General features: G+C 35.2%; 1 pseudogene; it reads right to left on the bottom strand.

Moving 5' to 3' along the window:
• Positions 1–12538: 12538 nt before the first annotated feature.
• LOC102477077 (protein SGT1 homolog) overlaps positions 12539–13257 on the bottom strand; it is a 179932-nt pseudogene continuing 179213 nt past the window's right edge.

Raw genomic sequence — 13257 nt, 5'->3', positions numbered from 1 at the left:
CAAGAGAGAAAGGGGGGAGAAGGGTTTGGGGTCCTGCCATACCCCCTGGGTATGGCAGCTTTCTGTCTCTCTGTTTCTCTCTCAAAAAAAAAAAAAGTTTGACTCATAATAGGAACTCAATATGTAGAGACTCTCAATTTGGGATTTCAACTTCATGAAATGTTGATACCATTTTGTCTTTTCCATCCTTAATCTTAGAATTTGCTAGAATGCTTAATTACAGTGTAACGCGTATGATAGTGAACTGTTGCCTTGTGTCAAATTATTCACCCTAGAATATTAGAATGAGACTTGTTCATTCTCCTCTGTTGCGTCAGGCATGTCAGTAACTATATTTGTATTTGCATTTTACTGTGATTATTTGTACTTTGATTTATGATGTCATTTTCTCTTCTACAAGTTTGAACTCTGATATTACCCAGCCCATTTGTTATTTTTGTTAGCATCTTCAAGGACTGAATTTGTTGATCAGATAAATTTCTTTGTAGATATTATTCTTATGTCTCAGCTTTAGCTTATTTATTTGTATTTTTATTCTGAAGTTTCTGGCTTGATTTTCTCTGGCTACCCTTACTTCTGATATAAGTGTTACCTGTGTACTCATATCACATGGATAGGGTTTGTTGGGACATTAGAAAGAAACTGATATGACCATATGGCCAGATAGGGGGTGAAGGAAAAAAAACTACTTTCTTTATGAAAAAACTTGGAAATATAAATTACATTAGTATTAGGCCAGCTACATTTGTTCATGTAATAGAAATGAATAATGTAGTAACAGAAAGAATTAAATATCTTGCCCTTGGGAACAGAAGATGGCAGAATGGTTATTTTGCTGGATTCCTACATAGTCAATTGTGATTTGAGTCCTGTACCTTATGGTTTACAACTCAAGTTGGCATGTGTGTTTGCATGCCCAAAATCCCAAGAGGGGAAAGGAAGAGAAGAGATTATAGTGTGGCCATCCCTGGGAGAAGAGGCAGGATTTCTCACTTTCTGTCTCTCCAGCGAGTACATGTACCCTATAACAAAAATCTCTCTTAAAAAACAAATAAATAAAAATAAATACTTACCCTTTATACATGCTAACTTTCTACAATGAAGTTTACTAGTAATTACTTATTCAACTTAATTCACTCTAAACAATTGGCTTATAAAATATTACATGGAAAAATCTTGCCTAGTTCTGAACTGTAATCATAATTTCATTTGACAGAAGGAATCTATTCATCAAATTATTTTCATCAAGTTTAGTGCTACAAAAAGTCCTTGCTTTTTGACCAACTACTTCACATATGTACATGTGTGCTTATTTTAAAAAAAGAATTATTAATTGTTGTTTTTAAATTTGTTATACAACACATGAGAGAGAGAGAGAGAGAGAGAATATCAAAGTGAGAAAGCAACACACCAGGTCCAGGACTTGAACCAACAATTGTCGGCCATGTGGGAGTCTAGTGCCTAAACCACCATGTCACCTGCCAGCCCCCAACTCATACATTTCTAATCTAAGTTTCACTTTTTTTAGAGTTTCAGTTACCTTTGGTCAACCTCTATCCAAAAATATGTAGATATAGCACAATATTGAGAGAGGAAGAGACCACATTCACATAACCATTATAAACATATATTGTTAAAATTACCCTATTTTATCATTATTATTGTTAATTTCCTACTGTGACTAATTTATAAATTAGAGTTTGTCATAAATATTAATATACAGAGAAAATAATATAGGTAGGGTTTGATACTATCCACAGTTTCAGGCATCCATTGGAGGTCTTGGAATATATCCCTTGTGGATATAACAACTGCTTACAAAAAAGTTGGTAAGTTTGTTAATTTTGGATTTTTTTTTCAAGAGAGATTTTTTAGTATAAGGTGTGTGCACTTGCTGGAGACAGAAATACGGAAAGTGAGAAATTCCCCCCGGAGGGTGGCTGTGCCACAATCCTTTCTCTTCCATTCTCCTCTCAAAGTTTTGGGCATGCATGCACATGTACCCAGCATGAGTTTCAAGCCTCTGGGTTTGGGACTTGAACCTTAGTTGGCTATGTGGGAGTCTAGCAAGGTAACATTATGCCATCTGCTGGTTTCAGAGCTTGGTAGTTTTAAAGTTTTCTGTGTTAATGCTGGTTTGAGCTTCTTTTTCAGTTAACAGCCTTTAACTGACCACTTTTTAAAAAATGTTTATTTTATTTTATACATTTCATCACTATATATCACTTTGTTTCTAAGTTGAATTTACCCATCATGAATATGCTTCACACCAGTCCAGTTAAGGAAACAAAACACATTATCATCAACAGATAACCCATCTCTGTGTTCCATAAATGTCTTGCCTCTCTATTTTCCTCCTTAATTTCTTTACTTACACTCTCCCCCTTTTCCCACCCACTTCCACATTATCTCCAGAGTCTATAACCACTTTTAATGCTTCTATGTCCACTAATCTCTGTTTCCACCATAGAATGAGGACAGTCAGTATAAGTTAAGTGAAGACATACTATTTCCCTCTTTAATAGGCAGGCTTGCTTCACTCAGCAGTAAATCTTACGTACTCATCTACTTTCTATCAAATGCCAAGGTCTTGTTGCTTTTTATAATTGAGTAGTATTTCATTGAGTATATGTGCCACACTTTTTCAATCCATTCATCTGTTCATGGACATTTGGGTTGGTTCTATGTCTTACCAATGGTTAACAATGCTGCAATAAACAAAAATGTGCAACCACTTTTCCAACTGAGCATTTTCCTATCCTTTGGGTAGATACCCAGGAGTGGAATTCATGGATTGTATAGGAGTTCTATTTGTAGATCTTTGAGAAACCTCCATATTGTTCTCCACAGTGGTTAGAAAAATTTACATTCCCACCAGCAGTTTAGGAGGGTTCCCCTTTCACCATGTACCTGTCAGCACTTATCATTTATTGGTTTTTTTGTGTGTGTGTGTGTTTTTTTTTAACATTCGCCATTCTGACCAGGGTTAGATGGTATCTCATTGTTCATTGTTATATTGATCCGCATCTCCCTTATGATGAAAGATATTGAGTATTTTTTAATATGCTTTTATGGCTGTTTGTGTTTCTAATTTAGAGAGTTGTTTATTCAGCTCCTTTTCCTGTTTACAAAAGTACTTTCCCCTTCTGAGGGGAGTTGATTCACACAAATTACTATGACTTTTGCCATGCAGAAAAACTTCTAAATCTGATATAATCCCACTTTTCTATTTTTAGGATTATTGACTGTGCTTTGGGGGTCTTATTTAAGAAATCTTTATCTAACCCAAGAGTTTTTGTCTCCCAGAGTTTCCCCAGTGTTTTCCAGCAGTATTTTTATAGTCTGAGGTTTTAGGTTTAGGTCTTTGATCCACTTTGAGTTGATTTTTGTCAATGGTGAGAGGTAGGGGCTAAGATTAATATTTCTGCAGGTGGATATCCAGTTTTATAGCACTATTTGCTAAAGAGGTTTGCTTTTTCCCACTGGATTGACTGGTATTCTTTGTCAAAAATCAGTTGGCTGCATGTTTGGGAGTTTATTTCTGGGTTCTCTATTCTGTTCCGTTGGTCCACATGTCTTTTATTGTGCCAATATCATCTGTTTTGATTATTACAACCATGTAATATATTTTGGGGTTGGGAGTGAGATGCTGTCTACTCCACTCTTCTTGCGTAGGATTGTTTTGGCAATATGGGGTCTTTTATGATTCCAAACAAATTCTATGATGATCTTTTCTAGATCCGTGAAGAATGTCTTGTAATATTAATGAGATTGTATTAAAATGTAGATTAACTTGGGTAAAAATATTTTTTGATTATATTAATTCTCCCAATCCAGGAACAAGGGGTGTCCTTTCATTTTTTTGGGTCATTTTCAATTTCTTTTAAAAAATTTTCATAGTTTTCTTTGTAGAGGTGTTTGACTTCCTTTGTTAGATTAATTCCTAGTTATTTATACTTTTTGTGACTCTGGAAATTGGGATTACTTTCTTCAGTTCTGCCTCTGTCTCTTTGTTGTTTGCAAATAGAAATGGTATACATTTTTGTAAGTTGTTTGTATCCTGACACTCTACTGTATTCATTTATTACTTCAAGAATGTTTTTCATGGATATCTTTGGATCTTCTATAAATACAATCATGTCATCTGTAAATAGAGATAATTTCAATTATTTTTTCCCTAGTTTAATGTCTTTTATTTCATTCTCTTGTCTGATCACATTGACTAGGGCTTCCAGCACTATATTGAAAAGGAGTTGAGAAAGTGGGCAACCTAGTCTTGCACCAGTTTTTGGTGGAAAACCTTTAAGCTTTTCCCCTTTCAGTACAATGTTACCTATAGATTTATCATAGATGGCTCTTATTATGTTGAGAAATGATCCATCTGTGCCAATTTTGCTGATGGTCTTAATCATGAAGAAACATTGCATTTTGTCAAATGCTTTTTCTGCATCAATTGAAATGATCTTAAGGTTATTATCTTTCCTTTGGTTAATACAGTGTATTATATTTATGGTTTTACATGTTTGATCCACCCTTGCATCTCTGGAATAAAGGCTACCTGGTCATGCTGAATAATCTTTTTTTTTTTTTAAGAGATATTTTTGTTAGGGTGTATGCACTCACTGGAGAGACAGAGAGAAACAGAAAGATAGGAAATGACAAATCAACCCCGGAGGGGATAGCCATGCCACAATCCCTTCTCCATTTCTCCTTTCAGGATCTTGGACATGCACATACATGTTTCTCATGTGAGTTTTAAGCCGCTGAGTCCAGGACTTGAATTGTGGTCAACTATGTGGGGGTCCATTACACCATCTGCTGGTGCCATGAATAATCTTTTTTATATGTTGTTGGATATGATTTGTTAGTATCTTGTTCAGAATTTTTATGTCTTTATTAATTAGAGATGTTTGTCTGAAATTTTCCTTTCTTGCTATATCCTTATCTGTTTTGGGAATGAGGGTGATGGAGGCTTTATAAAATGAATTTTGGAGTGTTCCTTCTTTTTGGATCTTCAGAAATAATTTGGGAGTTACTTCTTTAAAAGTTTTGAAGAATTCAGAAGAAAAGCCATCAATACCTGAGCTTTTCTTTTTTGGGGATGCTATTCATGACTGATTTATTACCATTGCTTATAATGAGTCTATTCTGGACTTTCTATGTCCTCCTGAGTCAATCTTGGTAGATTATAAGCATCCTGGAATTTGTTCATCTATCCAGGCTTTCTTGTTTGTTGGTGTATAGACACTCATAGTGTCCTATAATGATGTTTTGTATTTCTGTTATGTCTATTTTAATATTGTCTGTTTCATTGTGAATTTGATTTTTCTTGTTCCTTTCTCTCTTCATTAGTCTAGCTAATGATGTGTCAATCTTGTTAATCTTTTTAAAGAACCAGTTTTTGCTTTAAATTATTTTCTGTATAGTTCATTTATTTTCTAATTCATTTATTTCTGCTCAAATCTTTATTATTTCTTTCCTCCTGAGATTTTTAATATATTTTTGTTGTTGTTGTTTTTTCCAATTCCCTGAGGCTCAATGTTAGGTTGTCTATTTTCCATCCTTTTCTTATTTGCACTAATTACTATGAACTTCCCCTTTTATGACTGCTTTTGTAGTGTCCCAAAGATTATGGAAATTTGTGCACTTATTATAATTTATTTCCATGAATCCTTTGATTTCATTCTTAATCTTTTCAGTAGTTGTGAGATCATTCAGGAGTAGGTTATTTAGTTTTATGTATTTATGTATTTTCAAAATCAGCCCCCGGGGGGATGGCCATGCCGCAACCCCTTCTCCTCCAGTCTCCTCTCGGGATCTTGGGCACTCACGCACAAGCACCCGGCGTGTCCGAGACTCGAATCATGGTTGACTACATTGGAATCCAGCGACATAGCCATTATGCCAACTGCTGGTCCAAGGCTTGTTTTGTGCCCTATTATATGGTCAATCTTCAAGAAGGTACCATGCGAGGGGAAGAAAAAGTATATTTTGCATTTTGGGGGTGGAAAGTTCTTTAGATATCTTCAAGTCCATCTGATTTTTGGTATTATTTAGGTCTTTAATCTCTTTGCTTATTTTTTGTTTCATTTATCTGCCTAAAGGAGATAATGGAGTGATGAGGTCTCCAAAAATTGGTGTGTTGCATTCTATCTCCCCTTTTAGATGTAGCAGTCTTTCCTTCACATATTTGGGTTCTCCTAAATTGGGTGAGTAGATACTAACAAGTGTCATATCTTGATGAATTAGCCCTTTTACTATTACATAATGCCCTTCCTTGTCTCTTCTTGTAGTTTTTGCCTTAAAGCCTATTTTGTCTGAGATAAGTATTGTGGCTCCTGCTCTTTTGTGGTTTCTGTTTGCATGGAATATCTTTTTCTAGCCCTTCACTTTTAGTCTATGTATGTCTTCATCCATAATGTGGGTTTTGTGTAGGAAACAGATGGAGAGTTTGTTTTTTTTTTATACTTTCAGCCATTCTGTGTCTTTTGATTTTAGAATTTAAATAATTAACATTCAATGTTATTATCAATATTTCTGGACTTGTCCCTACCATTACATTGGTTATTTTCTTGATTGTTTTCTGTTCTCTTATTTCTGTCTGTCTGTGTTTAGTTTTCTTGGTATAGCACTCCCTTCAGAATTTGTTGAAGTGCTGGTCTGGAGTTGGTGAATTCTTTCAGGTTTTCTTTATCTGGGAATGTTTTATCTTTTCTTCCCATATGAAGAAGGATAATCTTGCCAGGTACAATATTCTTGGCTTTAGGTGTTATTTTCTGTGTCAGAAGTTCTGTCTTCCAAATCTGAGATTCTGCATGGTCTAATCTGATTTTATACTTTCAAGGGAGGTTTTGATTTCCTGTATTGCAGCCTTCATCGCTGACATCTTCATTTGATTTTTTTTTTATGGTGCCTATTCTTTCAAATTGTGGGAGGACTTCTTCACCTCCTGTAGTTGATTGTCTCTTTTCTCTAGCATCTTCTGGAGTTCATTGTCTCTTTTCTCTTGCATCTCGTTAAGTTTTGCTACTATGAATATTATGAATTGTTTTTCTGACATTCCCATGAATTCCATTGTGTTGTCTGTGTATGATGAGTAAGTGTTATTCTCTGTTGGGGGATAGATATTTTCTTGCTTTCTCATATTTTTTGTGCCTTTTCTGTGGTTTCTGGTTATTGGGTGGATTATACATTTCTTCCATTACCTGCACTTTACATGCTGTGACTAGTTGTTCCAAATGCCTCCCAGGTTCTAGAGAACAGTTGCACTTGGGACTGAGCCACAGGATCTTAACTTAGAAAGAAACTACGGGTTGTGTGTGTGGATTGCTTTGGAAAACTATCAAGTCTGGGCTGAACAGAAGAAAGTAGAGGTTCCAAAGCAGTCTCTAGCCTTGCCAGCACATTCACTTCAGCTGTGCAAGGGCTGTGAAGAAAGGTGGGGCAGAAGTTGGGAACAAAAGGGATTGGCACCTGGAGTGGAGGAATGGAGTGCAGTTTCCGAGGTGGTCTCTAGCTTCATCCACCTACTTGCTTCTGTTCCCCAGGAGCTGGGGAGAAAGGCGGGGCAGAAGTCTGGGGCAAGAAGGACTGGCACATAGGGTGGAAAAATGGGGTGCACAGGTTCCAAGGTGGTCTCTGACCTCTGTCAGCACATTCACTTGTGCTGTGCAGGAGCTGGGAAAAAAGGCGGGACTAACAACTTTTATTTTTAAAAGTTGTCAAAGATGGACAACTATTGAAGTTTCTTTGTTTATTTTAATCCATGGTGGCCTAAACATGACTAGACCTTTCTTTCTAAATTAGGCCTTCACTCTTAATGTCAATTTTTCAATATAAATTCTTCAAAGGCTGACTAACTACTTAGAATGAACACAGAACAAGATTAGATAATTCGAGTACATTTTTTGAAATCAATAGTAATCCTGATTTCTAACTCATAAATACTCTTAGGAAATACATTTGGAGAAAATGGTAAATCTTATCATTAGATAAGGAAATAGTTTAAGATTAAAAAAAATTGTTAGTAGCAGAGGTAGTAAACTTAAGTGAATTCAGAGAGATGATCAATGCACACAAGAACATCGACAGTCTGCTTTGTAGCAAGAAAAGGTTTACAAGTACATAACCAAATATTAGATACACCACTTTACAGACTTCTATTTTTTGAAGTTTTTATTTATTCACTTCTTTTAAGAGAGAGAGAGGCAAATCCTCAATAGCGTCTTCATGCTACTGTCCACCTCCAGCACTGACCAGCCTAAATCATGAGCACACATGCATGTACCCATCATACAAAGGAGGCCACAGGACAGAGCTCATGGGCCCTCTCATGTGGGTCAAGTTTCTCAGAGTGTTGCTTTACTGATGCACCACCAGCCAGCCCCTCACCTACAGTTTTTTCTTATTTTATGAGAGAGATAGGGTGTGTGTGCTTGCCAGAGAGACAGAAAGCAAGAAATCACCTTCCAGTGGGTATGGCCACACCACATTCCTGTATCCTCCATTCTCCTTTCAGGCTTTTGGGAATGCACACACATACATGCCAGCATGAGTTTCAAGCCACCAAGTCTAGAAATTAATATGTGTTCGGCCATGTGGGGGTCCAGCAACATAACTATTGTGCCATCTATCTGCTGATCCCTCTCCAGTCTTTTATTAGCTGACACATTTCAATAGAAATTGCACTTATGGGGGCCAGCAGGTGGCGTAGTGGTTAAGGACAATGGACTCCCACATGGTGACAGTGGTTTGAGTCCTGGACCTGGCAGCTTGCTTTCTCACGTTCCCTCTCTCTCTTTCTCTCTCTCTCCCTCTATCCTCCTCTTGCTCTCGCTCTGTCCCTCTGATCAAATTTTTAAAAATGAATAAAGTTAAATAAAACTAATTCTTAAAGAAATTTCAAATAAATTGTACTTATGTCTCTACAAATGTAAATATTCTTTAGAACTTTGATTACTGAGAGAACCATTTAAAATGATTTATTGCATGCTTTCTGATTATCTTCAGAATGTCATGCTAGCAGCTGGCATTTGAATATATATTATTCCTTAAATTGCACTACCATTTCCTGTCATTTGGATTGGTAACAACGAGAAACCTTTCTAATTAATTGGCAAGATTCCTGATTCTGATTTGCTGTAATTGCTATATATACAGTCTCCCATTTTAGCAGCAAAAGTAACATCAGGCAAACACTTATGTATTATTCCTAAAATAGACATTAATTGAGCACCACTTTGCCCTGGGGGGCACTGCTAGCCCTCAGGAACGTGGTGCTGAGCTCTTCCAGGACCCACTGTTTACCACTCAGAGCTGCTTTAGATGAGCCTAAGCATTAAATAAGCAACTCTTACAGCTGACATATGAAGGATGAGTGTGCATGGAAGGAGGCAAGGGGAGGACGGGGACGTGAGAATGAGCTTTCTTCTCTTTCCAACCATACAGACTTTCCAAAAAATCTCTCTACATTTTGTCTTTGCACCCAAATTTCCCATGTACCAGAAGGTACAGTATTGCTAGACAATAGACACAGAAAATGGAAAACAATAAGGGCAATATATGTTTTTTTCATAATGCTGAATTTATTAAATATGCACATTTGTCTTTTATCTGAAAGCATATCCTTTCTACCTTTGTTGTCAGTATGTGTTTCCTTTGATAAAACATTGGTGTTTTTACAGAATAATTATTTTTAATCCTATTTGACTGAGAATATGTCCTATGTCAGTCCCTCAAATTATTTTTAAAAAATTAAAGAGTATAGTCCTATGACATCCAAAGCATGAGAATCATTGCTTGAAACTGTTTATAATGCAGCAGTCTTTCTCCTAGGTCGGAGTACTCTATGATTTGGTTCTTCAACTCTTATTTAGTAGATACTCTTAGTCATTCACAATTTAACCAGCCATCTGGTTTGAAATTCCAATTAAAGCACTTGCTCAATGAATAAACCAGAGAAAAGTACTTAACCTGTGCCTGATTCTTCATTTCTATAAAGGGGATTATATGGAGGATCTACTTCTTTAGGGTTTCTAGGATGTTAGTGTTAAAGCACACAACACAAAGTTTTTAGAACTAGTTTAGTGATGATAAATGCTAATTAATCCTATAATCAATAATATACCTTCATTTTCAATAACTCAGTAAGGCTTATTTTATCTTTATAACTACAAATTGAATACTCTCCATACAAAGGACAGCTATATAAAGCTTCCCTCAGAAGTTCTATGTATTACTCATTATCCCAAATCTCTTATTTCCTCACACAGGGGCATAATTTGATTTATTCATATAAGCCTTTCTGTAGTTTTTCCTGGGCCTTTTCCCAGACATGTGTGGAGACCACAAACTAGTTGCTTCCTTATCATCAGTTCAACCTCATAAGTAAGACCCTGAGGATACACTAATGGTAAATGGCCTCCTTAGATATTAGTTGACACAGTGCCCCAATGAAATAGCACCATGGTACAATTATATTCAAGACATCGGGTCTGAGTCAAAATAGGAGAATCCAGTGGAAGTAAAATGGCAGTCATGTCAACATCAAAGTGGTCTAAAAGGGTCACTTAGTAATTTTTCCTGCCATATGCATTTAGTACACATACCTTAATTCATTCAGCAATGTTACTAGGGAGCCTACAATTAGTCAGACACTAAGAGATACTTGGAATACAGAGATGTATACAATATGGATATTTTGTATTCTCTGCTAGAAAGAAAGAGTTGTAGTGAAGAGAAGGGAAGATGTATAAAGGTAAATCTAATAGACTACTCCAAGACCATGTAAGATTTTTGTATAGAATATTAGTGCAAAGTAGGTTATGATCATTAGCCAGTTTAGGATTTCTGCTTAGGACCAGAACAAGTCTGACAAAGTCTATATACAATTCTAGCAGTGGGAAAAGGAGATCTAAATATCCGGTATAAGAACTGTGATTTGGGGACGAGGAAGGGCCTAAACTATCTTCATCTAGGAGGAGGTTAGATTCTGATTGAGCAAGGACTAAGCTAAACTCATGTATATGGAGTTGTAACTATTCACACCCCAGATTAAGATTCATTTGGGTGCCAGAAATCAGGATAAACCAGAGGACAGGATTAAATGATTTCTGACATAGAGGGAAAAAAAAGTAGAGTTATGAAATCTGAATTATTTTGATACTAATATCTTAAACAGGGTTCTTTTTCAGCCTGAAAATTATTTAAAACAAGGAGCAAGCAATGAAGTTCTGACATCACTGCTATAATGCATTTTTTCACAATAATATACTTTTTAAAACTTGATTACATTTTCTGTCAGACTATGAAATTGTTCTTTACATATTTGCTATGTAGTTTTACTGTTATTCTGGAAAATAAAGGAATTTGAAATACTGCTGGATGAAGGAAAAAGTATTAATGGCAAGTAACCCCAAATAATTGCTGCTGACTTAGAGTTTCTCAAAGCTTATCTTGAATTAAAATAAACATACATGTATACATTGTATATACAGTTATGTGTATTATATACCTTGCATTATTTTGTATAAATTTATGCATATAGATTACATATATATTGGGCTGACATTTATCCATTCTCCCCTTTTGCATATACAGTACAAAATACATAGTTTTTGTACAACAATCTCAGGTTTAATTGGGGTTGTAATTATGACTTGAAAATTTAAAAGTTCAACTTTAATGAAGTAACTTTAGTGTCACATATGTCTATCTTCAGTAATTAAATGTGAAACTTTTCATAAGAGTTTGAAGTTTTAACTTTGAAATAGAAACACTTTTATAATTTAAAGTTATAATTAAACCATGTATTTTTTGTTTCTAAAAATCAGTTAAATGTGCAATCACTTTTGCCATGTTTTGAAGTTCATGTAGATTTCCACTTCAAAAAAATATGAATTGGATTTTGTGTAATTAATATTTTCTAATGATAAAAGAAGGTTTCTTTTTGGTCATATTTGTCTAGAAGCTGTACATCTAGAAGGAGCCTATATCATAAAATGGTGTTCAATTTTTCATTTTCTGGGTGGATTTTTATCTCCACAGGAGCTTTCTCAAGGTATGGAATGTATATTGGGTATAGTTAAATTCTGAATACCTTTACATGAATTGTTTTATATTCAGTATGGACATGAAGGGATCTTCAGAGTTTGTGGAATGTGTATTATGAATTTCAAAATTGTTTTGCATCAAAACAAAATCCTTTTTAAACTTAATTTTCCAAAAATTTTTGAGGTTTTTTTTATATGTATGTGTGTGTATGCACACGTTTGCACACAGGTGTGACTACAAAGTGTGTACTGATTAGGGCATATAGGCTGCTACCACAATTTTACTATATTATCTTCTGGCTACTCTTTTATTTTGAAGAAGTGTTCTCTGTCAACTTCTGGTTCCTCTCTTCAAGATTTTCTTGTCTTTGTTGTTCTGCTCTTTTCTTACATACCGTCCAGTTTTGTATTGTTGTTGATGTTATTGTTTTCATTGTCATTTGTTTTTGGTTTTTATTACTTTTTATTTTGATAGTAAATTAATGTATTTAGTATTGTTTCTATTCCCAATCATTAGGAGGATTGATTAACTTTCCTTTTACCTCCATCAGACCAGTTGGTACTCAAAACGATACCACTAGATTCTATAAATCAAACGTTTCACTTCCTCAGAACCGTTTGAATAGGTTTGCTGAAATAATCATTTGTTTAAAGGCATATCTTCCTCCAACTTCTAATTCTTTTCTTCTTTGATCTCACCAACCAATTTATCTCAATTTGCTATACAGTAAGAGGACAATGGATGAAGCTTCTTTACAGCTGCAATGACCTGTTTCGGCTTAGACATGTCTCCTTGCCCTTCTAGTTTTTCCCATCTCACAGCCTCTTTATTTATTTTATTTGTTTTTTCCATTTTAACTTCAATCTTTGTTGAAAGTACTTTAAATATGCTCTGTTCTGGTATTATAGTATAAAGAGGTTTCAATTTAAAATTTTAATCCTCTCTAGAAGGATGTTTCACCAAAGCAGACAACTCATTTTCTGAAAATTCTACATTTACATCATTCCTCTGAACATTCTTGATCACAAGTGTAATAACGACTTTGGAGTCTGCTTGATACAAGTCATCCTAATTTTATTTATTTATTTATTTATTTATTTATTTATTTATTTATTTATTTTTAAAGATTTTTGCTATAGGGCACGAGTGCTCACCAGAAAGACAGAGACACAGAGAGACAGAAAGTGAGAAATCACCCCCCCCCCA

Source organism: Tupaia chinensis, unplaced genomic scaffold (assembly GCF_000334495.1).
Source record: "Tupaia chinensis unplaced genomic scaffold, TupChi_1.0 Scaffold000547_1, whole genome shotgun sequence".
NCBI lineage: Eukaryota > Metazoa > Chordata > Mammalia > Scandentia > Tupaiidae > Tupaia > Tupaia belangeri.
This window is presented reverse-complemented; position numbering and strand designations above follow the sequence as displayed.